This window comes from Brachyhypopomus gauderio, chromosome 6 (assembly GCF_052324685.1).
Source record: "Brachyhypopomus gauderio isolate BG-103 chromosome 6, BGAUD_0.2, whole genome shotgun sequence".
In the NCBI taxonomy this organism is placed as follows: Eukaryota; Metazoa; Chordata; class Actinopteri; order Gymnotiformes; family Hypopomidae; genus Brachyhypopomus; species Brachyhypopomus gauderio.
Window position 1 is genome coordinate 21313535 of NC_135216.1, and position 25342 is coordinate 21338876.

The 25342-nt window shown below is 42.6% G+C and overlaps 1 protein-coding gene across 1 annotated transcript in view; it reads left to right on the top strand.

Annotated features, from left to right (window-relative positions):
- Positions 1-321: 321 nt before the first annotated feature.
- Positions 322-25342, top strand: part of LOC143517275 (glutamate receptor ionotropic, kainate 5) — a 105742-nt gene continuing 80721 nt past the window's right edge. The window contains 3 exon segments of the mRNA XM_077009598.1: positions 322-499; positions 918-978; positions 4635-6433. The gene's annotated coding sequence lies outside the window, so the exon portion shown is untranslated.

Here is a 25342-nt window from a genome sequence, read left to right on the forward strand (position 1 = left end):
AGGTACAAGGAGCTCCTATTTGAAAGGTACAATGAGCTCCTATTATCTGACTTAACTCAAAATGGTTGGTAAAAAAAATTATTTCATTGCTTGTCATTCATTTTTTCTGCAAGAATAAGAAAAATGGAACGTGAGAACTTTTGTTGGTGAAAGACCACCGCACAGAGGAGATCCTAAATAGATGTGGAAAAGAACAGGATATGTGTGTTACTGTCTGAGCTGGACACCGAGGTGAATAGTACCACAGTATGTTACAATAGGGATAGAGATAGAGAGAGAGAGCGAGACGGAGGCATGTGTGCAGTTGTTGTGTTTCCTCATCTGCCGGGAGACACAGAAAGCTCAGTTCTTCCAGAAGGGAGCAGCACAACAGGACAAGGCAGAACGGAGTGTTGATGAAACAGAACACGAGTGTGCAGAGAAACACCGACTGCACAGCCTCCGTCTCGGAGAAGGAAGAGGACGAGAGGCGGAGGACAAACAGTCAGCAGCCTCTGAGGTATCAACCGCCTGTGGAGCCTACTCCCCGCACTCACACTGCTCGTGTGTGTATGCGCGCGCACACGCAATGACTCTCATTTGTCATGAATAATTATCAAAGCGCATGCTTTGAAGGTTACTTGGCTTTTTCTCTCGTACCTAGAAGAGATGGAGTGCCATTAGGGGACAGTGCCTCAGCAGTTGCTTTTCTGCACTGTTCTTCATTTCTGTCCTTCAGTGCTTTTGCATCTTTTTGGGCTAAATTCTTCACCAGTCATTTCTGCGGTGCACGTTCATAGCAGGCGTCGGCTGATCTCTCTCTGTCTCTCCCTCTCTTTCTCTCCCTCTCTCTCTTTGAGTCTCTCTCTCTCCCTTTTTTTCTCTCTCACTGTCCCTCTCCCTCTCTCTGTTCCTCCCTCTCTCCGTGTCTCTGCCAGTGCAGCGTGCTCAGCGCGGCACTGCTCAGTCCTGACTGTGGTAGAGAGGGGACAAGCGCGGGTGAGTCTATTTCTTTTTCTCTAATCTGTCTTGTCTTTATTTCTACTTTCCATCCCTTTTTTGTTAGAAAGACACATTTTAGACATTGTTCCCTGAATTAGTGTGTTCCCACCCCTCCCCCCCACCCCACCACACACACACACACACACACACACACACACACACACACACACACACACACACACACACACACACATTCTTTCTCTGCACTGCTGGCTTTTCCAAATCCCCCCATTTCTCTTGTCCATCAGCCATTTTATCCATCCCCCCATCCCCTTGCACCCTTTCCCCCTTTCTTTCACTCATGCTCTCTCCCCTCATCACTCATGTCCCCCTCTTCCACTCTCTCATTTGCCCCATCCACCCACCCTCAGCAGTCATAAACCACCGTGTGTGTCATAGGACTGTTCAACCTCAACCAAGGCACCCAGGTCGAACATATCATTCCCATATCCCCTTGGTTTCTCATTCCCCGCTGTTCTCACACACACACACACACACGCACACACACACACACACACACACTATAGGCAGCGTGCTAATATTGTTACTGCGCAATATATGCCCACATCTGTGAACTCTGGTTGTATTTCATGTTAAAGGCAGGGCACTAGCATTAAGTTGCATATAGACTGAAATTCTGACAAGTATCGATTGCTGTCGGCACTGCTGCCTACAGCTGGGCTGCTGCCACAACTGTGACTGTCTTGTTTAAGTGAAAGAGAGAGAGATTGTGTGAAGGTTATTAACTTTACTGCTAGACTGCATGCAGTGGAAAATGAAGGGGGTTTGGGTGGGGAGGGCGGGGGGGGGGGGGGGGGGGGGGGCAGCAAAGCGTATAATCTGTGTATTCCTGCTGTGATGTATGGCCCTAACACACATGCTGATACGTATGAGGCTGTGGTATAGCCTCTAATTGCTGGTGTGCCATTACAATATGTCCCTCTACATCTCAGAAGAGGATCCTTCCACATCAGCTTCCAAACATTAAAACAATGTAAGCTCAAGCAACAACTTTAAAAATATGTAACTTATCATTGAAAAACGATGTACTACAAGCAAAGTTGTGTGACCACTGGAACGTAAGTCCATTTGTTGTTTTGTGGGTCTCGTCTTTGTGAGGTAAATAATACCAACCATCTGATTTATGAAGGAAAGGCTTTATGATGTGACTAACTTTTCAAGAGCAGTGATCATAAATGATGGAAGAGTGAGGGAAATGATGGAAAGTTCCAAAAAGATGTGCTTGTGTTACAACAAATCACCTTGAGAGCAAGCAGTGACAGACGTACCTGTACTCATGTTTTCATCTTGCTGGATCAGTGCAGTGTGAATAGGATACAACTCGGAGTCAAAGAATAAAAGCGCTGGTATAAATGGTGTAAATTTGAGGGCAGTTTCATGTGTCTCAATAGCTAAGAATTTAGAGTTCAATAGGCAAAGATCCTCTGTTTCTATCTCAAAATCTAATTCAGAATCAGAATCAGAATTTGATAAATACAGGCTGAGATTTAATTCACTACATGGTTAAACTAGACCCCTTTTAACCCTGTAGGGCTTTATTGACTCTTATTGACCACCATTGTTCATTCTGCACTTTTTGTGTAAGAGCTGGAGCATGTAGGATTGCATGCAGTTGCCTAAAGCACGTGGGTTTATTCCCACCAGTGGTCTTTACAATGTATTCTCAGTTAAGAAACAGTCTTAAGTTCTTATCTGTGGCCAAGTAATTAACACCAGTGCTTGGCTATCCAGAGTAGACTATTTCCATCTCAGACACTAACCTTGTATGAAATCCTGTGCAGCAGACACATGTGGATTATTCCGTCCAAAGTATTATTCTTGGAAAGAAGATATTCTAACATTAACATCCCATCAGTTCTGAGAAACACACACATCCACCATACACCTGATCCAGTACCGTCACGCTTGCCTTTATTCTAGCACATGCAGCCAATGTCACACACACACACACACACACACACACACACACACACACACACACACACACACACACACACACACACACACACACACACACGTTAACAACAGAGTGCTCACTCTAGCATCAAGAGTGCCATATTTGGACGAGGCCTTACAAAAACAGCACTCCCACACACACTTAAAACACAGTATTTACTGTTCGTCAATTCAATGGGCAGTCCTGTGAAATCGGTAAGCTTTGTCATACCATCACAAAGTCATACACCATTGCAACCATTATCACACAATAATTAAATTTCATTTATTTCCAAGTGGTGGATTTACATGGTTGTGGAGCTAGGATTGAGTGACATTTGCATCCATCTGTCATTTGTGTTTAAAAGCAAAACAGAAGGAGTGTCGTTTGCTTCTGTGTTTCCAAGGTTATTTTGAATTGCAGAACTGAAGGGCCTGCAGGGTTTACGAGGTTTGATTTGCCATAACATGGCCAGCTGTGCAGCAAGCAAAAAGCCTATCGAGTGGATGGTTTGAAAAAGCACCTTCCAAAACTTGCTTTAATAACTATTAACACTCACATCTCTCATTTTAATGTCAAAAGCATTAAGCACTGGTGTGTATGTGCGTGTGTGTGTGTGGACTCTCAGAGCATGGTGTTGGCTGGTGGACTGATACATTTAGAAACATGGCAGCCACTTGACTGCCCTTCTCTCTCTCTCACACACACACACACACACACACACACACACACACACACACACAGATCTTGCCAATGGGCCTCTGTGCACCAGCTGAGGCTAATAGGCTTACGTAATGTTCCAACGTGCTAGAGACAATGTTGAGGCAACGTTTGTCACAGAACTTTCCACATACGTACACTCACAATGGCACTCAGCTTTGCCAAACAAAAGAACATTTTTAATCCAGTTATGATTTTACTGTTGAAGTATTTGCGTTGTGTCCAAGTAAGGATCCTGGTATGAATGTCAAGTGTAGTCTCAAATGAACATTATAAAGAGACCTTAAAAGACCATGTATTTTCCTAATGCTAGATAAATTAATGTTCATTAGATATTACACCATTATATTTCACAGTGGGATACAGAATGAGGAGAGTATTTCCATTTCAACAGAGGTCCCAGAAATTGTAAACCAGCCTTATGACCACAGCAAGCCAAAAATGGCCAGGAAATTTAAAAAATGAGTTCCTTCATGCCAGAGGTCACTTTGCTCCTAGAAGTTTTCTGTTCCACTGTTGAAGTGGAAGTTGGATTTGGCTTTCCAGATAAATTTGACACCCACACATCTTGTGTCACCCTGACAACATAACACACCCTGTCACAGCGAAACTGACAGCCAACAGTGGTGGGAAGGAGTGAAGGAGAAGGAATGAGTATGAGAGTAGTGAACCACACGCAGTGGACAGTGAGTGATGGCATAAGTACATTGTAGAAGGCTGTAGGGATGTGTAAAAATAGTAAGAAAGGGAGGGACATGAACAAACGAGAAGAAGGAGCAGACTAACCACGATCTCATAAAAAACCTTGCTTTTAGCTCTCATTTAAGTCCGCCTCTCATTTGCCCTTTCTTTATGTCAGTTTCATATTTAATTGCCTCACTTTCTCTCTTTAATGCTGTCTCATTGTCTCTGGGACTTGTTAACTTGTTCTTGCTTCCTTTCTTAATCTCTCTTTCTCTCTCTCTCCAATGTTCAGGCTGTTTCTTGCCCTACAGAGGACTGTTCCTTCACCATTGAATCGTCTCACCTCCTCTGGTTGTTATCCACCAGCCGCTCACTGTACCAGTGACCTTTGCCCTTTCACAGATGCTCTCAGAATACACCTGGTTTTCCTCCAGCAGCCTGGCTCACCCTTAAACTTGGTCCTGGGAGCACAATGACTCAAGTGAGGATTTGGGATTTGTTATGGTCTCAAAAGTCCCTTTTAGACACGCAGAATATCTTGGGTTAACAGACAGAACAGATTCTCGATAAGGGATTAAATGCTTTCTTGTAACTCTGAACAACCTTCAACAAATCTGAATTTGACTGGGAGGACAGGAGGACAAGAGCAGAAACACTACGATTATACAGAAACCCTTCAGTTTCATGACCTACTCAAAGGAATCTGAGCCATATCATTTTGAAAAAATATAATTGAACTTCTTGTCTGGAAGGCAATTGAAAATGGGAACCCAGAAGTCGGTGAAGTTTTTGCCACAACCACACTGTGGTATACCATCTCTTGACATGTCTCAGTGTACTCATATCTGAGGGGTTTTAACATCCTCCTTCCTTTTTTGGGTGGAACGTCTGGCTTGCACATTTTTTAAATTTGATTTTCACTTTCCTTTTTTTTTTTAAACTTCACACAAGTAAATTTATTTCTTTGAACTTGTGTTTAAAGAAATCATATATTAAAGAGAAAAAACATTGAGTCAGGCAGCTCCTTTTGCATTGTGAGTGGCATAGGGACATGTCTGAAAAACATAAAATGAAGGAGAGAGGAGAGGTATGGAATGAATTTTGAGAAGTGAGGGGAGTAAATGTGTCATTTCGCCCTTAGTAGGTTCTTATCCCTGCCAAAGCAGAGAGAATAGGTGACATAGACAAATCACTTTAAAAGAGGTACCCTGAGAGAATTTAAGACAGTTTGATTAGATAGCTGAAGTTGCTCAGTGGATATAGAGTGTGTGTGAGAGAGAGAGACAGAGACAGAGCGAGAGACCAAGAGAAAGGCAAGAAAAAACAAGGAACAGCAAAAAGGACAGATAATAGAGGAAACAGGTGCCACAGATATACACTGTTGTCCCTTTGAAGTTCGGGCTATTTTTCTTGTTCTTTTCTTCTCAGTTTTTGTCTCCCACTCCCCTCCTGTGACAGACAGTGAAGGAGACAATATTGCAGGGAAAGAGCTAGTGAGGACAGGAGAGTGAACGAGAGACGAGAGGACAACTGGAGCAGGGAAGAGGCCTTTCTTCCTTCGGCTTAAACCAAATATTCTCTCCTCTCTAGGTTTTTCTTTTCTTCTCTTCTGCTTCTCTCTGTCCTCTCAGTCATCCCTGTCTCCATCTCTCTGTTCTTAAAAGAGTGTGAGAGACAGGGGTGGGGTGGGGGAGTAAGGAACTGAGTTAATTTACCCCTGCTGGATATTTTTTTCGAAAGATTTTTTTTCTCTGTCACACCTAGAGGGATTGTTGATGTAGCAGAGGTCAAAGCAAGGAGTCTGAGTGCGTCTGGGTAAACTGCTACCTTACCGGCGGGGAAGGCAGAAGTGGAAAGAAAGAGGAAATCCTTCAAAGCTGGTGCTCCAATTAAAAAAAAAGAAGCAAAAGATCTGATCCCACGCATTTCCCCTGCCTCCTACAGCCCCCCTCCCACCTCTGTGGGATCCTCGGATATTTGTCTCTCATTCCCCTCTTCCCTGGATTCTGTCAGTGCTCCCGACGGGACGCAGCCGGCTTGCATCCGAGCCAGTCCTCTCCTATTACCTGCTGGTGTCGTCTGCTTCATTCTGTGAGTAGAAGCATATCTCTCTCTCTGTGTGTGTGTGTGTGTGTGTGTGTGTGTGTGTGTGTGTGTGTGTGTGTGTGTGTGTGTGTGTGTGTGTGTGAGCGCACTTGCATGTGCATGTGGCTGTGAGTGATACGTTCTCCATATGCTACCCGGTCCCTAGGACAGTGATGTTAATGCATGACTGCTGTTGTTTGTGTGTGTGTGTGTTTGTGTGTGTACACACATATGCATATGTGCATACTCATCATATTAATGCAATTTTCCTGAAGCCTTTCTGATGACTGCCATTTCTGAGTAAATATGGGGAAAATGAGTCTTGTGGTAGGGCAATTCTGTGTGCACCTATATTTGTATGTGTTTCGAACCCCAGGTCATTAATGTGCTTCTGTGTATGTGTCATGGCACTTGGGATAGTTTTCTGTGACTAAAGATTGACAGCAGTTTTGGTAGTGCATGTAAATGGATAAAGACAAATTCAATACAAGGATTGTTTTTGAGGTCAACTTCAAACGGTTTGAGATTTGTTAGAGTTTCACACTTTTGAAGGCTGTGAAAGCAGTAATACTGATCTTCATACAGTATGCACCTTACACGATGTGTTTTTTGAAATGATGATGAAGATTGCCATAGACTACCATGGGGAAATAATGGCTGCTGATACAAATCATTCATAGTTATTTTGTGAGAAAATGATTGGACCCCCCCCCCCCTTCTCCCCCAGTCCTTCTCTCTCTGTCTCTCTCTCCCCTTCATCAATGTCTGGCCCTCACTCAGGGCTGGATGATAATTGAAAAGCTATATTGATATTCTGCTCTAGTGAGACAGTGGGAAAAATCACACTTATTTGCAATCAGTCATTTTCAGGGTGCAGTACTACCCTTTCCTTGACCAATGGAAAACATGCACATCTTAGACAGGAAGAGAGGTGGTCTGTGCTATTAACACTGCACTTCCTGTTCATTAGGTGGTTATATGGCTAGAATGGTGGATGAAGTGGAAACACGATTATGACCCTTTGACATGGCCTGCACTACTTGTGAGCGACTACTCTGAGTGAGCGACTCAAGTCGAAGTCGCACTTAAGTCGCCTATCAATAGACTTCAGACATGACTTGAAACTCATCCCTAATGACTCTCGACTTGGCTCGGACTTGTCTAAAATAACTCATAAAGTGCACAATAAGTCATTACATTATCCATGTCCTGTGTGCAAAAGTTACAGAAAAAAATACTTTCTTTGTATCTTTATGTTGCCATAAATCCTTACCTTTGTTTCGGTACATTGGGACACATCCCCATTTCTCATGACGTATCACAACATCCACTTATCACGCACGGGAAATCGGAGAGAAGTGTTAGATATAAACAAACAAGGGTTGCTATGGCTACGGCTGGAGTACCATACATGGAGTCTTTGGTTATATGGAGTTTAAAATCCGTGGACATAACCGAAGGAAGCAACGTGTATAGAATGTGGGAAACAAATTAAAGACACTGGAACAACCACATCAAACTTCATAAGTCACCTGAAAACAGACCCAGATATGTTTGTTTAGTTTATGTTAGCCACATAGCCATCATTACAGGTAGCATAGTAGCCCCAATTAGTGTTGTAACTTGTAAACAAACATCAAAAATGTCCTAGAGTATTTTAAGTTAACTGTAAAACATTGAAGTGTTTTACTTGCTACAAATATTGTTTTACAGGAGTGATACGTGTGTAAATGAATGCCCAAGATTTTCTGTAATTATATTTTTGTTTACTTTGACGTTAATATCTTGAGTAAAGATGGACATTCCCTAATATTGCCACCACGTTAAGATCATTTTACACCGAGACACCTTGCGGAACGAAAATAAATTATGCGTTTTATATAGATTTGAGCATGCAAAATTAGGTAATTGTTAGTGATATTTAAATAGTTTACATATCTGATTTTTTGCTTGATTTTTTCATTATATTTTTCATTTTCATTATATTTTTCATTAAATATTTCATTATTTTAAAAATCTTATTCTTATTATTCTTATTCTTATTTTTTTTATTCTCAGCGGCAGTAAAACATGAAAAATGCTGTACAAGGAAGTGGCCGATAATGGGGGACAATAGGGGCTACCAATGTAATATACACTCACCAGCCACCTTATTAGGTTCTTATTTGCTGCAGTTCAAACTGAGCATCAGAATGGGGAAAGGTGATTTAAGTGGCATGAACGTGGCATTTAACTGACATGAACACGCTGAACATTGCATGGTTGTTGGTGTTGATGCCAGAGGTCAGAGGAGAATGGCCAGACTGGTTCGAGCTGAAAGATGGGTAACAGTAACTCAAATAACCAGTTGTTAAAACCGAGGCATGCAGAAGAGCAACTCTGAATGCACAACACGTCAAACTTTGAGGCGGATGGTCTACAGCAGCAAAAGACCACACCGGGTGTGACTCCTGCTAGCTATGAACAGGAACCTGAGGCTACAATTTGCGCAGGCTCACCAAAATTGGACAATAGAAGATTGGAAAAATGTTGCCTTGTCTGATGAGTCTCGATTTCTGCTGTGACGTTTGGATGGTAGAGTCAGAATTTGGTGTCAGCAACATGAAAGCATGGATGCATCCTACTTTGTTTCGATGGTTCAGGCTGGTGGTAGTGCAATGGTGCGGGGGAAATTTTCCTTGTCCACTTTGGACCATTAGTACCAATTGAGCATCGTGTCAACGCCACAGCCTACCTGAGTATTGTTGCTGACCATGTCCATCCCTTTATGACCACAGTGTACCCATCTTCTGATGTCTACTTCCAGCACGATAACATGCCATGTCATAAAGCGTGAACCAGACTGATTTCTCAGACTGGTTTCTTGAACACGACAATGAGTTCACTGTACTCAAATGGCCTCTACAGTTACCAGATCTCAATCCAATAGAGCACCTTTGGGATGTGGTGGAATGGGAGATTCCCATCATGGATGTGCAGCCGACAAATCTGCAGCAATTGCGTGATGCTATCATGTCAATATGGACCAGACGCTCTTAGGAATGTTTCCAGTACCTTGTTGAATCTATGCCATGAAGGATTAAGGCAGTTCTGAAGGAAAAGGGGGGTTCAACCCAGTACTAGCAAGGTGTACCTAATAAAGTGGCCAGTGAGTGAGGGTATACAGTAGTTATTTTCCATCTCCTGTCCCTAAGCTTATCCTGGTATTGAGTTGTGACTTGACTTGGATGTTAGGCAAAATATTTGTGACTTGACTTGGACTCCAGCCTAAAGACTCATGACTTGACTTGGACTTGTATTCTGCGACTTTTCTCAGTTGTGGCCTGTTAGTAGATGGATTGCAGGGCATTTTGGAAACTGCCTTACTGTCTTACTATTAATGCCCTCACTGCTTTTGCTAACCTATAAAGGGGGTTGTTGACAAGTTTAAATGGATCGTTGACTATGAAAACTTGTGATATTTTTTTATCTAAGAATCTGCAGTCAAAGATGGGGATGTCAGAAATACGAGGGATTTAAACATTATTTATGACACACATATGGTGTCAAGATGTTGGTTTTATTATGTTTTCTTCACATTTATGTGATGAGGTGGTTTCTAGAGATAAGTAATTCCTTTAGTTGCTATAGAAAGGGGAACTAAAACACAACACAAATTCAGACCTCATTATTCCTTTACAGTGTGTGTTGTATCTTACTTGATCTGTGCCATGAACCATTACTTTGAGTAAATTTAAAAAGGAGTTCCTTGTGAATAAAAACATTTTGGTAGTAACGTTGATGTAAATGATCACATTTATCACTTCATAATGAACTGTTCAGGTTTTACCACAAAATTTTAAATATTTAAAAACTTTAAAATATTTTTGTTATTCAAAGAGAAAAGATTCACTACAATGAAATGGTTTTTTTTTCATTACATTTCAACTGAACAAAAATTTAAACCTAATGTCAGGTGATGTTTCTAGGTAATTTGAAATCAAATGTGCCACATTTTAGCCATCTGTGCAATTAGAGCACACACACAAACACACACTAGTGATTACTAGGAGGCTGTGGATCACACGTGCCCAGAGCGGTGGGCAGCCCTAGCCCTGGGAGCACCTCAGTCATGCCTTGCTCAAGGGCACCTCAGTCATGGCCTCAGATCTGGGAATCGAACCCATGACCTTCTGGTCACAAGACCTGTTACCTACCACAGGACCATGACCATGACTTATACTGAATTTGGAAGCCCTGGGCTAATTTAATCACATATGCTTGTAAAGTATACTTTACTGAATACTTTGACATTGCTGTTTTAAAGCATTCCTTTCATAACAACTCTACATAAAATACTATATATAAGGGAAATATTTGTGAATATTTTTTGTGGTTTAGCTGTTTTCATTAAAAACATTTCACTTATGAAAACTTTTTATTTAAACTTTCTTCCATTGTTCTCATAAAAATATTGGGCCACAAATGGTCCATGCACACATAAGGACTCAGTACTGCTGAACATTAACATTGCAGCAAGAACCTGAACGAAGAGCTTCTTTAAAAATGAAAAATAATAGACTAGCATGGATATCTGGGAGGCTCCATTCAGTGGAGCCAAGGCCACTGATACACTGTAGGGCATATTTTCTAGAGATTCACATAAAAGAACATTTGGATTATTAAATGATTCATTTGCAAATATTGTGCTTGCTCTGCTTGCTGCGTTGTTCCTTCAGGAGAATACCAGAGGGCCTGAATGGTAACGCTGTGATGACTTCACTGTGCGTTTTGACGTGATGAGTCTTCAGAATCCATAGTTGCCATCTTTGAAGGGTGATGTGATGTATGCTGGCCTGCCACTTAATCTTGTTTTCTTCTTGATACCATTATGTGTATCCTTGGTTCAATTAGCTAGCAAGGGTGCCCTTAGGGGTTATGATTGCATTGGGTTTCTCTTGGACTCATGGGAACAGTCCACTGAGGTCGGGTTTTCTGAGGCAGCTTGAGGTACAATGCTTAATCAGTGCGGTTCTTTGACATGAGACACATTTTCACTGCAATACTCCATTACCTTTGTCTCTTCCATTCCCCAATGCTGGTCCCTTAGTTTCTGTAATTCATTTTCCTGTTTCTTGCCTTCTCTCTTTCTTGCTTTTTCTCTCTCTCTTTTTCTCTATCTCTGTTCCACACATATATACACATACTTCATTGCCCATGGCTTTGCAGTATTAAGAGGTTACCAGAACTTGTGTCCTGCTGTGGTCACATTCTGTGTAACTGAGAAATAAGGGAGAAAACGAAAGAAAAACGGAGGAGAAGATGAGAGCTCATCCATCACCAGTCTCAGTGTATGCTCCCTTTGTATAATTTCAGAGAAATGGGAAAAGAATAAGTGAGAGAGGGTGAGCAGGCATTGTACCCTTTACAATATTAGTTACAATATTAAACAAGTGGAATGAACTGTACCTTCATCTCACAAAATCCCTATACGTCTGAAATTAAGTGATATCAGTATCATAGTTATAATAACACACATTTTGGAGCATTACTGATACATACACTGTCAGGAGTAGATAAAGTAAAGGAGTGCTTTAATTAAGCTTATGGTTGTAGGTTGTTGAACACCATCCATATTTTGTGAACCATCCATGAACAATGAAGCAGCAATTTAGGTCTCAGATCACATCAGATTTAGCTTTGCTTGTCCTAACTCAATAGTGAAAATAGTGGGAAAGATCTGAATCAGAGGTGTCTTGTTGTTAAAGTGAAAAGGTTTAATATTTCCATGATAAATATTGAATGGTGTTTTAGTTAAAGATGACTCCACTTGCGCTGTTGACAGCTCGAGATGGGGCCCATCTGCTTCCTTTATTTGGTTCTTATTTAGATATTCGTGGAGTAAAAAAAAAACACTGTTAGCAACTCCATCTTGGGTTCAGAGTCTGTTGCTCATAGTTACTACAGAAGTTTTTCATGTCAAAAGAACAGAAATCAATGTTTTCATTGTGTATTTATCCAATTCCAGCAACTTATGTTTAATATTTTTATCACATGAGCAGTGAGCCTATTCCAAAGTGCAATCATCCTTCCTATTGTCACTTATTATAAATTCTGTCGATTCAAGCTGTTCAGTTCCCTTTCCATCTTTTCTTTTGAATGCAGCTACCAACAGGTTGAAAGACAGCATTCGCTCAACGCCCTTGTTCCCAACAGCTATTGGGTTAAATAAAGTCTATTGATTTGCAGAAGCATTTCTACCAAATCTGGTCGGATCTACAAATCTGTATTGAGCTTAGTGGGCAACTCCTTACTGGTAGGTCTGCCCCTGGTTTTCTGTGAACAGTATTCATGTTAGCATGACTTTGCTGAGAGACGGCAGCAGGCACCTCACTGGGTGTGCGGCTGAGATGTGGGTTGCCATTAATTACACCCCCAGTTCCCAAGGCTATGATAGCCAATCACAGGTTCATCTAATCTGGCCTTGGCGTGTCATTCATCTCTCTGTGCAGAAAGAACAGGACAGGGGTGGGGGAGGGGTCGCACAGCAGAGCGGAAAGCTAAAAATCAATATCTGCTGTCTTAATGTATGCACGACCGGGAAGCCCTGCTCGCCCGCAATGCTTGAGGTGTCGAGGATCAAAGCGGCCGCAGAGATGAACGTTGCCCGTGCTCAAAGGTGTTCAGGGGAAAGACATGTGGAGACAGCACACAGGCGCGCAGCTGGACACACCAATTAGAAGTTTCATCATGAACCTTTTGTTCGCAGGCAAGAGAGCTGAAGCTAATGATTGGCGGCAGTGGTGAGGCGCTCACGCAAGTGCTTGTCAGTCAGAGTTTCTGAACCAGAGCACGAGTGCCTTTAAATGCGCATAAACCTGGTTTGCTGCACCAGGACGGTGGGTAGCACTAAGAGAGAGAGTGTGTGTGTGTGTGTGTGTGTGTGTGTGTGTGTGTGTGTGTTGGTGTGGGGGTAATTAAGGTGATCTATGAGAGTGGAGACAGCTTTGAAATAAGCAGAGCTATATTTTACTGTACATTTAGTGACCATCAATTTGATAGACACATTTACTTTTCCCATGACATTCAAAAGTAATTAATTACTTTGTATTCAATATCTGGAACAATTTTTGTTAATTAGCTCTAATAATTATAGTTTCTCTACCATAAACATACATCTGACGTTAAGATATAATTTAAATCTCAAAATTGATGTATTTTCTTTTAAACATGAAATCATCGTAGTAATGATACCGCATGTGCAGTGTAATCATCCTCATATGTCATTTTGATTTTTTTTTTTTTTAAGATTCAGCACTTTGAACCCAAAAAACATCTTTATGATGATATATGGTAGACACATTAGTGCATTACTCTCGTATAAGTAAATCACCTCAGTGGATAAAGAAACTCATTTTAGCATTAGCATTTTAGCATTACATGAAGGAAAAATTTGGTTAACTGTTAACCTCTATAAAACTGAAGATTCATCACATGTCATCCATTTTTTAAATACATAAAAAAAAGGTCAGTCCTTTATCCCATACAATTTTTAAGCTTTATGGCATGTCTCAGTGGTTTAAAGGGTAGGGTGATATGACAGGCCTTGGGCACAAGCTCTGAGCAGGAGAGGTTATTCCAAGGATGTTCAGCTCTGGCCAGATTTCCCCGTGGCCTCGGGCCCTCTTTAAGCCTGGTCTTGACAGAGCCGTGATAGAGCCCAATCAAAACGCATTGATCCACTGTCAAAGCGAAGTCTAGCTGAAGAACGGCTGGAATTGCTGGTCTTGGCGGAGCTCGGCCCATGGCGTATACGTTCAGTAAAAGTATGATTGAGGGCTGCTCCCAGATCAGGGCCTGGAGTCGGCGCTCGACATCTGCGCCTGAATGACGGCCTACTCTCGCTCAAAGGATATGGGCTATCAATGCAGGTAACGATACGGTTGTAAAGATTTAGTTATCGTGCGATCAGATGTTGGCAAAAAAGAGATTCATAGCCTCTCCCTACTTCCTTGCATCTGATCTTCAACAGCTCTGAGGAGGAAAGGGCGTGTTCTCAAAAGTCAGTTCCGTCATTTAGAGAGCTTGCATTTGACTTCAGTGCAAATAAATGCTCAGCATTGTTTTGGCAAGTGTTCGGTTAAACACGTCTGCAGAGACGGGAAAGAGCTTGACATCTATTTGGCTTGGATCTGTTTCTTGCTACTCATCATCAAGCTCTAACCCTAATTGACATCTGTTGGTGTTTGGCCATCTTTTGTTTTCAGCTGCTGAAATGAGCAGGTGGTGGCATGCATCCCAGTCCCAAAAGACATGGGCATGTGCTGCAACTGAAAAATGGCGCTACTTTTCATGCTGGATAGGTTTGTACCATAACCGATGCTTTGTGAGGTCAGTCACCATCAGGGAAGATGATTTCATGGAGCTGTTGATGAAGGACTGTATGCATGTGTTGCCAGACTTTTGCTGGGCGCTGGAGCTCTGCCTGCAAGGGATGCCTAATTTAGTGTGAAACAAGGAATACGGTTGGTATATCATGCTGGTATTTTAGTTAGTTTAGATGTAGTGATCAGCATGAATGTGATTAGTGCCAGAGACCTTTTAAAACATATACACACATACATATGCACGTATGGAGGAGACCTTGCACAGGCACAGCAGTGTTTCTCAGGGTTTGGTATTCATTTGAGTGTCACTGCTGGGTCGTAAGTGCTCTACCATCCAATAATATGCGGCCAGTAACAGTCCTGTGATCAGAAGTTGACCACTGACAGACAAAAGGATGGGACAGGATGGCAGCAGAGAGTCACCTGCATGGTGTGAGAGCAATGACGAGTCTGTTGAAGGCGCAAATATAGGAGTTATCAGTATCAAGCATGTTCATACAGTGCATGCTTAGCTTCAGTTTGTTATATTGAGGCATGCAAGAAAACGATGTATGGGGTGTCAGTCATGGCCTGGCCTAACAGGCATTGCAACCTTTTGGAGTTAAGAGTCACAGGCACTGCAGGAATATTTTGGACATTTTGTGGGGCTGGAACAATCTTTCAAAGTTCAAAAGACTTTCATATTGGCATATCATACGTAAATGTGAACTATGTTTACCTTGGACTAAAAATACAGGACAAGCCAGCAACAGAAATTCTTTGGAAGGTTATAGACACTTAACTGCATTGAGGTGTGTGTGTTTTGTGTTTGTTGTGTGTGTGTGTGTGTGTGGGGGGGGGGGTATGTATGTGTGTGGATGTGGATGAGTGAGCAGAATCTAGTAAATAGCTCTACTGCTTTGAATTTGATTGTCACACTACTGAAAAAATATTTACATCTCAACATATCTCGAAGAATCAAAGAGGGCTGCTGAGTGACTAATGTTGGCAACACCAAACCTGGAGCTGCTCATATGAGAGCATGACGCTGGCAAATAACAGTTCTTTACAAAATGATCTTAGCTACCTCACATGAGATCAGCTCATCCATATGCCGTTCAGATTGATGAATGTGCACGCTGGCTGCTTTGCGCTGATTCTCTCTGGCAGCGGGGCTTTTAGTAGCCTTCACAAAGCAAGATGGGCCAATTCATCTGGTTCGCTGTGCATGCAATAGTGGAGTCTATACTGGTTTCCGAGGCTAAACCTAATTCTGGACCAAGACAAAAATGTTCAGTAGAGAACCTTCATTCTAATAATCCCAGAGCTACACTGCGTATATACATGGGAGGACTGATAAGATGATGACAGAGGGATGACATGACATAAACCCAGTGGATAGAGGCTCTCTAAAAAGGGCAGGCCTGACCTGCAGGTTGAATAGAGACAACAATATTTTAACAGTTTGCTTCAGAACATAGCTGCATGTAATGAAATCAGTTAGTTGAAATCAATTAAATCAATCGATTAGTGGGACAAACTTGTTAACCTGCCCATTTATGACTGGTGGAGTACGATTCAAAGCAACTGAAAGGCAGATAATCTTTTAATCAGATGATGCTGTACGACCAAGTGCAGCCAATACCCGACAACAGATAACATGCGAAATTGGACTCCAATAGGAATCCAGTATTTCAGGGGACCGGGTACAGTATGTGGCAGATGGGTGTTCCTTTACCCAATGCACTCTTTAAGAAACATATAAACACGTTTCTTGTCACAGCCATTATTGTGCATGTACACCAGGAACTCTAAACTGATTATATAAAAGGTGCATTTGAGCTTGTATTTTGATGATGATAAGGTGGCAAGGGTTTGATCTCCGAGGCAATACTGAGGCTTTTCATTAACACAAAATCTTCACCCCAGGTTTGAACGAGGCTATCAGTAGTTGACCTAATTTAAACACAAGCACCGCACCGTCAGTAGCTGTCAATCTAACTCACCTTAATGCTAATCTAAAGCTCTTCAGATTTGCATTTAATCAAGAAGGTTAAGCAGAAGTGTTAATTGGCAGTGCTAATGATTGACAAAGAAGACTTGATTATTTTTTTACACTTTAAAAGTGTGAAGTGTTATGTTTGGAAAAAAAAATAATATAGGTAAAAATACCATCATTTTGTGTAATACTTATCTCAAGTCAAATCTAAATTCTGCAAGCTGATTGTGGAATTGAATGTTGAGTACCTCCGGGGTGAAATTACCAGGAAAACAGGTAACAGGCTGTTTTTTGTCTTAATTAACAACAAAAGAAGAACCGACATCCCATGTGTGCCACTGTCTCTCCAAATCATTAGGGCATATTTCAATTCAGCTCAGGAAGAAAAATATCTGCTAGAAATTAAGCCTGCCATAGTCCAATGTTATCAACAATATATTTATTTCTATATTTGCGAAGGCAGAAAACATTCTGCATCACTCTATTTGCTTCTTAATACCATGTGAATAAGATACCAGGTCGTAAAGCAAAAATCACTCATGCACTTGAAATTTTGCAAGGCCCTTAAGATGATAAATCGTGAGAGACTCTGAGAACAGCGGCAGATTCTCCCAAGGTACAGTCTATACCCCCCAATTTCAACTCATCTCTTCTTTGTAATGTACTACACCCATGAGAGGGAATATCTAATGTTGATCATTACTGATCCAATGAAGAATGTGTTTGAAGACTTTAAATTAACTTTTGTGATAAAGTTAACGTGAACTGACATTTACATATTCTGCATTTGGTAGATGCTTCTATTCAGAGCTACTTACAAAAGTACTTTTTTCATTTACTCATAGATTGTGTCCTAGCCAGAACAGTTCAAGAAGCCATAGAACTGGAATACTGTTAAAATACAGGAATCAGTGCTTGGTCATACAAGTGGTAAAATAAGTATAAAGGTCTATATCAGACTTTAAGTGCAATAGAATACAATATCAAACTATATTGTGCTAGAGTATCACTTATGAATTTCATTCTGATAGATCTGAGTCAGTTTCCAGATTGAGCTTCTGTATGACAATGTTGAGATGGTAGTACAGTTTGGATAAAGGAAGCAGGAACAGTAAGTGAGGTGTCTCCTGTGCACCCTGTGAGTCATCTGTTATCAGGAATTCGAGTTTCCATCCTCCCACCCACCCTCTTTTCTCCTCTTCATGCTGCCTTAAAAGAGAAAAAAAGGTGTGCGCTAGCTCACTGCAACAGTATATATCTATGTGTTGTCATGTGTGTGTGTTCCCTGATTCCCTTTGATCACCAGTTAACATGAAGAGTGAAATATAAGATGAATTTACTTATTTATATATTTTACATCAGACTGCATGCTAAAGTGAGGGGTGGGACCCAAGATCCAAAATTTGCTCTTTGGCCAATGGGAGTAGCTGTGTCCGATCCAGTGAATTGGTGTGGTACCCGTCACAGTTAGCTGTCAATCTCTATGACTGACAGGTGTGGGGGACATTGCAGTGATCTTTTTATAGACTCACTGGCAGATTAACATCAAAAAGCGTATGCAGTTCGACAGTCAAAGTATACAATTTTTGTAACTTGGTGCTATTCCAAGATATACCAGTTCTTAGCTGGAAATTGGCATGGGGCTTGTTGTGGACATATCTTCTGTAACTGACTGATGTGCTTAATCTGTTTTCTTAATTATTGTCTAAGTGAGTGACAATGACGGAGAGAGGGATAAAAACAGAGGCATAGATCCAGGCACTGGGTGAGAACTTGTACTCTTCATCTCGCTGCTGGCAGTTTGGACTCGGTCAGAATGATATACACTTCCTAAATGCTTCATGCGAACCATTTTGCAAAAACTCACCCTGGCACTGGTGAGGACACAGGTGTAATTACATCAGCGGAATCATACATCCATGAGGAATTTTATATCGCAGTGCATTAGGAGGGCCATTTATTTCCAGAAAAGTAGCCAGTTGTCATTGTAGAAAACAAAAGCAAGGAGAAGGAGTAGATTTTGATATTTGCTTGTTTTGATGTAGGCGTTGTTATACTGGGTTCACCAATGACTTTAGTTCTAGTTTCAGAACTCTGATTAAATGGTTCTAATAATTCTGTGGGATTATTGTTAAAATTCAGACTAAAATATATACAACAGATACTACTGTACTGTCAGAGTGATGAAAGACCAGAAAATACCTTTCTTCATATGAAAAGACCCATATTTAACACATTAGTTAAACCTCCTGACTCAACATTGCCTCGTGGTTGGGCGATTTCTTCCATTCACTGTATGAGTACAAGGTAAGCCAGTCCCTTTGGACCACAAGTCTAATACCCTGTTTAGACCTGATATACCACCTCAACTTGTCTACCATGAACAGGAGCTCCCAGGATGACTGGAGCGTCCTGTGGTGTGCATTGTCCACCCACACTTGCATCCTTGCAGTGGTGCTTGATGGTCATATACTTGTTTCCAGAGCTTCTTGATCTAGGCATGCTATTCTGGCAGACTCAAGTTTAGTGGGTATCCTCATCTCACTGCCAAACATCAGGAGAGCTGGAGTAAGCATGGTTGACTTCTGTGTGGTGGAGTACCCATGCTAACACGCTTTGGGACCAAAGGTAGGTGGAAGTGCCAGTCACGCTGCTGTTGGGCAGTGATGATGGCAAGCTGGGTGTGGAGCGTCTGGTTCAAGCAGAGGCCACTGTTCTGTGGATGGTGCAGAGTTCGAGTTTTTTGGAGACACATCCAATTGCAGACCTTAGCCATTTCCACCAACACAAAGCTCCTGATTCTTAGGTATTCCAGAGTGGTAAAAACTCCTCCACTATCTGATTGTGTGGCCATGCTTTCATATGGGACAGTATAGGGCTCTGGCCTCTTTATGAAGTAATCCACTGACACGAAAACATAGTGGGTTCCTGGTGTCTGTGGTGGAAAAGCAGTGGTACATCCACTGTGACTCTTTATAGATGCACTGGAGCGAAGAGCTTGGTGTAGGATGTGGGACTGGTTTCAGCAGTGCACATGTAGCTCAACATCTCTGTGCCATGTCCAGCACAGTCCTACTCAGGCTGTGTAACACTAACATACATGACATGGAATGGAAATGGCATGGCCAGGTCTCTCCTCAGCAAGCACTAGTTGCACTATGGATTGCTCAAGCAACTTTTCTTGATACCAGAATTTCGATTTCAATACCAATACCATGAATAGTATAAAAATTTTTATACAAAAATTATACCTTGGGATGAAAACATTCCATTGTCTGAATGTAAAATGAATTGAATGCAAAACATCTGATTGCAAAAGATGAAAATTGCTATTACATTACATTTCTGTTTGATGTTCTTAGCTATGAAAACCAGTGTGTCCGTGTAGCCTGTCAGTGTCATTATCCTTGGACTGTGCTCTGTTTAGTCTGTTTAGGCTTCTTTGGAGTCTTTGCCATGCATAAGACACGGTAACCATAGAGACAAGAATGCTAAGGAGGGGCCAGTCGTGACACATGGACTGTATATAATGTAATAAAGCCTGGACCCAGGGAGTTCATTCTGGCCACTGTTGCCACAAATTGTTCATTAGGGATTTGGTCCCAAGCATTTGTAAAGCTGCTTTGTGATCACGCTTGTTGTCAAAAGCACTATATAAATGATTTTGATTTTGTTTTACCCTCTCAAGGCATGCCAGGGTACCATCAATGCTAGACCAACACATTGCATAGGTAGACAACCAACACTAGCCCGTAGAGGGCGCCACTGAGTCCTCGCTCCATCAAATACCCAAATGTGGCCAGTGCATTACAATCCGACAGTCACAGCTTTGAACTGCCATAGCATGCCCAGTATAAATTATGTTTTCTCTTTGGTACCTGGAGCAAGCGGCACTTGCCCTTATCTGCTCCAAAGATCCAGCAAGCTGATCCAAGATATCGGTCAGGCATTGGGGCAAACTACAGGTCATGCTTAGTAAAGGTGTCGAGAAGCCAGCTGTCTGCACAGAAGAGCCAGCTGTGATCCTATATCGAGACTACCGGTGCTGGCCAAAGCTGGCGTCTCCTTTACTTTTTGCTCTGTGGCTTTGTTTTTAGCCAAGGTGAGCCGGTGGGGACAGGGCTGCATCAGTGCACCATCACCGGCGTTGATGCTTTGCTGCACTAAATCAGTCTGTGTATAGTCACTCTCTCTCTCTATGGCCATGAAGATGTTGTTATATCGAAGCTCCCACAGCTGCTCTTTCTACTTCTCTGTTAAGCCCGGGCCGCTCCGCTGTTCACTCACAGCCTCCAGCGCCTGGCACAGCGCTTTCCTGCTGCCGTCCCTGCTCTTGGCTTCTTTGTCGTTGACGCCGAGGAGGGTGCCGCTCGTGTGTGCTGCCCACGGCCCTCTCGGGGATCCGACCAGCGCTGGCGCTGCGTGTTCTCCTCCAGCACTGGCACATTTACCCACAAACAGCAGCAGTGTCTCCAGCCCAGCAGTGCCTCGGCCCCCATCCACACGTAGCTGCCACAGTACATTCAAGTGCAAAAAGAGGAAAATGCTGTCACATATACACACATGCAAGTCTCAAGGTCATGTAAGACATTAGTACATTGAAGTCTTACAGAGTTCCTGACGCTATAATGCCCTCAGAAGACAAGTACTAGCAGTGAGTGTACTACTGTATCTGACATAACTACCTGTTTCCCTAAATATGATTTTTCTCCTAAATACAGAGGTCAACTGTGGCCATATTCCTTCAAGTTCTGGTTGCTAGGTGAAGAAAATATGTGAATAAGGATGTTACTGGGAATAACATCACATCGATGATTCAACCATAGGCACAGGTCATTGTAATACTGGCCCTAGGCTTTTGGACATTGAGAACATATCCAGAGTATGAGCAATTCCAGTACACTTACAACAACACAATTTTTTTACATGCTAACTTGTGATGACTCGGATAGCTACCCTTCAGGAAGGATGGAACGAACATGAACTAACAGCTGGCTCAGAGTGGCTGTGTAAATATGAATTCATCCCCCCACTCCATAGAGATACATATTAACTGCGCATTAACAGCATAGCTAGTGCTACTTTGGGGCATGCACTAGGAGCTAATAGCTTTGTTAGTCTGGCTTGCTTGCGTCAGTATTGAGGTATTAAGAGAAGCAGGCCCTAAACAATCGTGCAAACGATGGTACAGTGTAACACAAATCGATCCATTTGACAGGAATGTCACTGCGCCTTCAAGCCTGACCACCAATCAATGGTATGAAGAAAAACCATTTTGAGATATGATGACAGCCAGATCTTCCGATTGAGTGTGCTTGTCTCTGTTCAGCCGTCCATGAACACGCACATGGGTCGAGTTGCAGGTAGTGGTGGAGCACTGGACACATCACGCTCCAACACATGCTCTTGATCTTCCTGCACACATTCTTCCTCACCTGAGTGGGTATTTGTTTTTTCCTTTGTACGATTTTCATTCTTTATCACCCACTCAGTCTCTCATCGTCATTTGCTCACTGAATTTCGCTCATTTGTCCCATTATTTGCTCACCCCATTAGTAATTTGCTCCAGTCATGGCATCTTTACTAACTCACTCATCTGTTTTAACTCACTCATCTGTTTTACCTCTTCATGGCATTGTTCCCTTTGTATTTTTGCTTTTTTTTTGTTGCTCTGCACCTCTTTTTCTCCCTCTTTTTTTCTGACTGCTGCCGTGGCAACAGTGGACCAGAAGCTAGAAAGCAAGATGAGATTTGTGTCGGAGCTCAGCAGCTCTGTGTATGTGTGTGTGTTTTCAGACTTAAGCCTAAAGAACAACCAAGTAAATAGTAACTGCCTCCATTCATTCCAGTGGCATCAGCTCAGCAGAGCAAATTTCTGTGAAAGAACCTTCTCAATTCCCTGTCAGTCTTGGGATTTGTTGACGTGCATATTATGATCTCACAGCACCCAGACACATTCACATATTTGCAGCTAAGTGCCTGCTTGGTAATCTTGGTATATTTGGCATTCAGTGTACATTTGCTTGTGTTTATGTGCACATTTTTGTATGTCTGTGCATGCATGTCTGTGTAGAGCATCTGTCCCAGAATGCCCTCTGTTTACTGAACACTGCTGTAAATGCCAGACATCCTCATCATTCCTGTGTACAAAGAACAACATTTGACTTGTAAATTACACCGCATCATAAATAATAGTATTATGCAATCTGTGATATAAAATAAAAAGGCAGAACTGATCTATCGCTGTGTGGTCTGTTTGTATGCATCAAATGCACTTTAAATGTGAACATGCAAATGCGCTCGCTAAATATAATTGTGGAAAAGGGATTGAGGTTATCGAGGATTGCTGTGTATGCATGTGTGTATGAACGTGCATGTGTGTGTGAACTTGTGCGTGTGTGTGCCCGCATGCTTCAGATCAGAGATGCTGCACAATTCTGTGCTTTAATGGTCCTCATCACGGGAACACACACCCAACCTGATTGTATATTTGCTGTTTGTGTGTTTGCTGTTGGTGTGATTGTTGTTTGTGTATTTGCTGCTTGTGTGTGAGTGTGTGTCTGTGTGATAGTGTTGGCTATGTGTAAACTCATCCTAGCAATTCTGTATTCTCTGCACGTATTTCCCAAGGGAAAGAAATGGTCGTTCATTAAGTTAGTCACCTGTACTGCACTCAGTAACTAACATTAAGAGAGAAAGGTGTGTGTGTGTGTGTGTGTGTGTGTGTGTGTGTGTGTGTGTGTGTGTGTGTGTGTGTGTGTGTGTGTGTGTGTGTGTGTGTGTGTGTGTGTGTGTGTGTGTGTGTGTGTGTGTGTGTAACTGCATGCAGGGAAGGGTGTGTATGTATGCATATGCATCTTTATCTTTCTGGGTGCATTTTGGTCAGGATGCCCTTGTTTATTTATTGATCTGCACTGCACTATTTGTGTGGGTCTGTGTGGCTCTATATAGGTGTATGTGTGCGAGGGACAAATCCTGCTCTTTGCTGGCCAGTGTGGGCCTGTATCACAGAGCTATCCTACTTTATGGCTGGTTTGACGATAGGTGTCACATGGGTGCGTATATGTGTGTGTACAGCCATGCCTATCCTTGTAAGAGAGTGCATGCAGCACATAGAATCTCAATGAGTGGGTCTGCCACCTCCACTGCTGTGCGTCTGTGATTCAGCATTTCACAAACTCCCCCCCACCCCACCCATCCCCCCCCACCCCACCCCACCCTTCCCCCACCCCACCCCACCCATCCCCCCCCCCCCCCCCCCCACCCCACCCATCCCCCCCCCACCCCACCCCACCCCACCCATCCCCCCCATCCCCATCCCCCAAACACGTGCACCTCCTGTCCCCTGACAGAGGCAGTCTCTGGGGATGTTTCACAAGACCCGACAAACCCTCCCCCAGTCCCCAATCACTGGCATCTTTGCTTCTCAGGATGGTGGGGCTTGTATTGCTCTGTGCTACCACCATATGCTCACATGAAAGCAAGATAGGGAGCTGGTAATGTACAGAGGCAGACAGACGGCTGGACTGAGGCGCGATGTAAGAGCAGAGAAACCCCGACCGAGTCGCCAACAGCAAAAGAATGTATGAAAGATTTCCATGAGACAAGATGCAAAACTATGATTCCTAGGTGACAGTGGCGACTGTAGGTACTGACTGAACGAGCAATTTTCTCATGTTTTTATTTTTGTTTTATATTGCCTCAAAAACACCAGTTGCTAGTGTTTATTAGTACCTTAAAATAAAATACTAGTATTGGTACCTTACACTATATTGCCAAAAGTATTCCCTCACCTTCCTTGACTCACATATGAGCTTAAGTGAAATCCCATTCCTAATCCATAGGGTTCAATATGACGTTGGTCCACCCTTTGTAGCTAGTACAGCTTCAACTCTTCTGGGAAGGCTTTAGAGTGTGTGTTTTTGAGCATTCTTCCAGAAACGCATTTGTGAGGTCACATACTGATGTTGTACGAGAAGGACTGGCTCTCGGTCTCTACTCTAATTCATCCCAAAGGTGTTCTATCAGGTTGAGGTCAGGACTCTGTGCAAGCCAGTCAAGTTCATCCACACCAGACTCTGCCATCCATGTCTTTATGGACCTTGCTTTGTGGACTGGTGCGTTGTTATGTAGGAAGAGGAAGGGGCCAGCTCCAAACTGTTCCCACAAAGTTGGGAGCATGGAGTTGTCCAAAATGTCTTGGTATGCTGAAGCATTCAGGGTTCCTTTCACTAAGGGGCCAAGCCCAGCTCTTGAAAAACAACCCCACACCATAATCCCCCCTTTACCAAACTTTACACTTGGCACAATGCAGTCAGACAAGTACCGTTCTCCTGGCAACCGCCAAATCCAGACTCGTCCATCAGATTGCCAGATGGAGAAGCGCGATTCGTCACTCCAGAGAATGCGCCTCCACTGCTGTAGAATCCAATGGCAGTGTGCTTTACACCACAGTATCCAACGTTTTGCATTGCACTTGGTGATGTATGGCTTGGATGCAGCTGCTCGACCATGGAAAGCCATACCATGAAGCTCTCTGTGCACTGTTCTTGAGCTAATCTGAAGGCCACA